At 33.7% G+C, this 6,061-nt stretch overlaps 1 pseudogene; it reads left to right on the top strand.

The window, feature by feature from the left end:
- The first annotated feature begins 211 nt into the window (after positions 1 to 211).
- On the top strand, positions 212 to 3,690 carry LOC112529541 (annotated as a pseudogene).
- Positions 3,691 to 6,061: the final 2,371 nt, after the last annotated feature.

The following is a 6,061-nucleotide window of genomic DNA, read 5'->3' as shown; positions in this document are numbered from 1 at the left end:
AAAGCGGGCCTTCAAACACTAATCCAATTACAAGCGGTGTTGTTGAAAGGAGACGGAGGGTAACAAAAGCACCGATGTGGATGCACGATTATGTCTGTGGAGAAGAGGTTTTGAGCGATAAAGAACAAGGGGAAAACGTTGCTATGTTTTCTTTTTATCGGAACCAACCAACTATCAAGAAGCTGCGCAAGATGAGTGTTGGATACAGGCGATGAAGCAGGAGATCGAGTCAATTGAAAGAAACAACACCTGGGAATTATGCGATCTACCAGCAGGTGCAACAACTATTGGTGTGAAAAGGGTCTTCAAAACTAAGCTAGACAAGGATGGGAAGATCGATAAGCACAAGGCTCGACTTATGGTAAAGGGTTTGCTCAAAGGCAAGGGCTTGATTACTCCGAAGTTTTTGCTCCAGTGGCTAGATGGGATACAATCAAGCATTTTTGCACTTGCAGCACAACGAGGTATGAAAGTTCATCAATTAGATGTAAAAGTGCTTTCTCATATGGTGATTTGGAAAAGACTGTGTTTGTGGAACAACCCCAAGGTTATGAAGTACAAGATAATGAAAGAAAGGTCTATCGATTGAAAAATGTCCTATAAATAGTTATTTTATAAAATCTTCCCCAAACAAAGAAAGAAAATTCAATTTTTTTTAAACTTACATAAGAATCCAACACTATTTATATTATTTACAAAAAATACATTTAATACTAATTAATATTTTCAATAAACTATTTATAAAATTGCAATTTCCAATTTTTTTGCATATTAATATTCCTTTCACCCTTGCTCAAAAAAAATAACTTAAATTATATTTCCTTCAAAAAAATTAAAATAATTAATGCACTCTCTCTTCTTAAAAATATGTCAATCATAGTTTTTTAGAAGTTGTTAAATGACATCAACATCAAACAAGATACACCAAATGTATAAATCAGAATTTATTGAAATGAATCAAACAATGATGATTTTTAAATTGGGCACTGAAATCATGTTAGGATTATACTGGTGAAAGTGTGTCGGTAGTCAATTTCCATGCTGTGATTCTTGCTAACAAAAAAGGTGTGCAAGGTGGAAGCGGGAAAGTCTTAGCAAGTAAACCTAATGATAAAATCTTCATATATTACGCCGATCATGGTGGCCCTGGAGTTCTTGGTATCCTTTTCTGCCTTCAGCTTACTTTTGTTGATAGATGAAAATGAGAATATTGAATTGTGATTACTAACATAATTACCGTGTTAATCACCATAGGAATGCCGAACATGCCTTTCCTATATGCAGATGATTTCATCCAAGTTTTGAAATTCAAGCATGAGAGCCATACCTATAGTGAAATGGTAAGCAAGACATACTTTGGTCTTGATTAGTTTATTGTTAATCAAGTTCACTAATAGACCTAGGGAGAAGTACTTCGACTCATTCACATCCAGATCATGAATGTGTCTTTTGAGGAAATATAATATTTCTCTAGAAGATTCGTTGTAGCGAGAAGATAAGTTCACACACACACAGTTGGTAAGAATAAGAGTTATAGTGAGAATGTGAAAACAAAGCTTCATATATTCATATATCTTTATTTTCATTCAACTACCTTTATTTACCAATTTTTATCATCCATGCACCGAAACTTTAACAAATTAATGCATGTGGAAGTGTTTAAATTTATATAGAAGTTTGGGAAAAGGAATTAAAAGTGAATATAGATTTGAAGAAAAAGTTAGTTGAAGGTTATGTAATTGAAGGTACTCAAAATAGTTGAAGAAAATTAAGTTAGATTAAAATGTCATCTTATCAAAAGGCTCGAAAGTATTCTCAATTTCTAAACATAACTAATACTCTCACATGATCCCTCGTACACACACACACACACACACACACACATATATATATATATATATATATATGGGTGTGTGTGTGTGTGTTCAAGCAAGAACAACACTGCTTTACAAAAACAAGATTAACACTTTTTAGTATAGTCAAAAGGTGTTCTCACATTTGAAAACCAAAAATTCGTTAGAGAATCCGATGGACCAACTATTTTATGATGCATGGTACAATATAATGAAAATTATTTATGACGAATGTTGTAATAGATATTGATGACAAAAATAACTCATAATGAAAATACATGATATTTATGATATAAATATGCATAAATAATAAATAATGAAAATACATGATATTAATAATATCATTGTTATTCATCATGAATAATTGGCTCTTGAGATTCCCAATGGAACCCATCCCTATATGTGTGTGTGTGTATGTGTGTGTTTAAACGAGTGTCTAGTCGACGTGAGACTACAACACAACAATCGTGACACTAATTGAATAATTTGAATACTAATGTAGGTCATATATTTCGAATCAAGTGAAAGCGGAAGTATTTTTCAAGGTATGTCGCCTATGGATTGGAACATTTATGTGACGACTTCAACAAATACGAACCAACCTAGTTGGGCAACGTATTGTCCGGGTACAAGAACTCCCCCACCTGCGGGATTTGGCGTTTGCATAGGTGACTTGTATAGTATTTCATGGATGGAAGACAGGTACTTTTTGCAAATTCTAGTTTTAATGAAGTATTTACCATAACAAATTTACAACAACCCAATGACTTTCGATTTGTAGTACTTGATGAAGGCCTATTGATCTAGTCACTTATTATCCTTTTTCATGACTTTTTGGCTCTTAGTGAATCGGAAGATTTGCGTAATGAGACTTTGAGAGAACAATACTTGAAGGTTGGTATTAGGGTTCTCTTTTCATTTTCTTTATTTAATCTCTAAGGATTTTTGAAAGCTTAATTATTAAGATCACGTATCTGAATCAAAATCACACAAAACGTTTGTACGTGAAGATGAGGACTTACAATAACCATTCCTCTCATGGATCTCAAGTGATGCAATATGGTACTCTACACATAAGCAATGAAACTGTCTCGGAATATCAAGGTTCGTTACCGTGGAACTTGAAAATGAAGAAATCAGTTCAATCTTTTGAACCCCTGGGTGTTGTCGACCAAAGAGACGCGAATCTCTATTCCATGTGGCAAACGGTATGTACATACGTATAGTTGAATCCTACACGATACAGATCAGAAATCATATGCAGTTCTAATTAATTTTAATTTCTGCTACCAATTGCTGATAGAACTAGTATCAAAACTAAGGTAAACTATCGAAAATCTTTTGAGTGAATTTCATGTTCTGCAGTACAAGAAATCAACAAAAGAATCACAATTACAGAAGGATGAACTACTCAAGGAAATCAATGAAATAAAGGCACATAGGGCACATTTGGATAGGAGTGTCGATGCGATCAAAGGCTATTTATTAGGCAAGAGACATGAATCAGTTAGAAGTGAAGGAGCAACCCTTGTAGATGATTGGAAATGTCTTAAATCTATGGTAATAAAAACTTGATCTTTCGTGTTCATTTTATCAATAGTTTTGCTTTTCTTTTTTCTTGTTTACTAACTTTTGTGAACTTTTGATTGATGAAGGTTCGAACATTTGAGGCACATTGCGGATCATTAACTCAGTATGGTATGAAACATACACGGACATTCGCAAGCTATGCAACAATGGTGTTACCACGGAAGCCATGGACAAAACTTCAAAGATGGCGTGTAGCAGATATAACTTGGGGCAATGGAATCCCGCATTTGTCGGTTACAGTGCTTGATCTCTATATATTGTAACACCGATTGAGATCTAATTATAAGTTAAACAATATGATTTTGGTTGCATAAACCAATCTTTGTAATTGATCATGCTTGACAAAAAAATCAAATGCATCTAAATTGTGCTCAATATGATCTAAATTAATTGATTTTAATTACTATAAATTGATATTTATTTATAACTAATAATTAATCACGGCCAAAATTAGGAAAAAGGTGTCAGAAAAACTATTCATAAGATACATCAAGTAGCTTATCAATAAACTAGCTTATAGCTTATAAGGTAGCTAATGTGCATCCAAACGATTACTCGAAAAATAATCTAGCTCTTGTTCGCCAAACAATGCCTTAGTAATTTGTTTGGTAAAGTCGAGAATATTAACCGAAGGTGGTTCTTGAGCGACATCCATCAATTCTCGGTTGATTCGTTACGAGCATTGATCGATGAAGTGACTCTTGACCATGGGGAGAAGGAGACATGTTGGATTCGCTCGATGCCAAGCAAGGCGAACATTCTCTATGGGAGGGGTCATATATGAACCCTTGTGATTCACATATAAACTAATTAAGTGATTCCTATATGAACTAATTAACTGATGTGAATATGTTGGTTCATATATGAATCGATTAAATATTGCACATGTGAACTAATTAACATGTCCACGTATGAACATATAGTTTAAATGTAAATCACATGGGTTCACATATGTACCTGTTTGTCATTTATTTGTAAAAGTTATGAAACTATTTTTTCATTTTCCGCATACCAATGCGAGGAATTATTCGATGCTTCACGGTTAAAGCCAAAAATGTTGACTAGATGAATGTCTAAGATCAATTTTTTACTTCTAAAATATTTATCGCTTCTCAAATGAACTATTATATATATTTTTTTTCAGAGTTGTGGCATGAGTTGTAGGTTTGGGAGGGATGGGTGGAAGTGGCGAGGGAAAGGGAGATCAATAACAAAGAAATGGTTAAAAGGAGTGGACACTTGTCATCATTTAAATAGTGTGTCAAAAGAGATTCCCAACTAATTGATAAATTGACTAAGGGGTCGTTTATCAAACATTTATCCCGTAAGTGTTTATCGGTAAAATTTAACACTATTATTTATTTATTGGAAAAGATTTTAGTCCACAAAAACGACATCGTATGCAACAATTTACCCGGTAAGCGCTTACCATGGTAAGAGTGGTCGCCCTCACTTACCGGGTAAGACTCTTGGTCCTTTTCTCCCACTTACCGGGTAAGATTCTTGGTCCTTACCATATTCATCCAGTGAGGTAATGTTACTTGCCAACGCTTATCCGAGTAAGCGTTTAGTAAACGGCTCCTAAGTTGATTTAAGAGATTGAAGTTAATAGTAAACGGCTCCTAAGTTGATTTAAGAGATTGAAGTTAACTCTCTTAAGTATAAAGACTTAGCTTGTAACAAAATACAAACTACAGGAACGCTCAGTATACTTATTTTGAAAGATGAACCATATCCAGATTATAAGCTGGCCACAGGGAAGATGTAATTTACTTGTAATTTTTTCAAAAAAAAAAATTGTTACTCTATTTTGATAAAATTATAGAACAATTGTTACAATTCAACATAATCGAAAATAAGAAAATTATATATTTCAGATTTTTTTATAAAAGTTAACATACTCTATTAATTGGTTTTAGAAGAAAATAAGAAAAATTATATATTGAAATTCACTAAAATTTGAAATTCAACATACTCTATTAATTGGTTTTCTAAAAAGGAAATGTGCATTAATGCTCTCTCTCTCTCTCTCTCTCTCTCTCTCTTTCTCTCTCTCTCTCTCTCTCTCTCACACACACGTGCACACACACACACACACACATATATATATATATATCCTAGCCGTTTCAATTTCATCGAATCATCGGTTTTTCATTCAATCGATATGGCATATTGGTCAATAGTTCTCCAACTCATCTTGTTAGTACAAGTTATGCTTGTGGAACAATTCTCTGAAGCTAACCGTCCTAGTTTGCTTCATATGTTAAAAGCATCAACCTCAAGAAAATAGCACTACATGGGCAGTCTTGATAGCCGGTTCAAATGGGCATTTTAATTATCGTCATCAGGTAATTAACATTTCCTTATTTTTCGTTTAATTACTAATTGATGAAGATGCGTGCAAACTAAATGAATTTGGACATTTCCTAGAGACTCTCTGTTGTAATTGTGTTGTATGACCCCAGAAGAATGTAATGCATTGTCTTATATGTGTTATCAATCCAGGCAGATGTTTGTCATGCATATCAAATACTGAAGCGGGGAGGATTAAAGGATGAACACATAATCGTGTTCATGTATGATGACATTGCCGATAATGAATTTAACCCAAGGCCAGG

This window comes from Cynara cardunculus, assembly GCF_001531365.2.
Source record: "Cynara cardunculus var. scolymus isolate 2C chromosome LG 16, CcrdV1, whole genome shotgun sequence".
NCBI classification, from domain to species: Eukaryota; Viridiplantae; Streptophyta; class Magnoliopsida; order Asterales; family Asteraceae; genus Cynara; species Cynara cardunculus.
The sequence above is the reverse complement of the archived record's forward strand: the minus strand, read 5'-3'. Positions and strand labels throughout refer to the sequence as shown.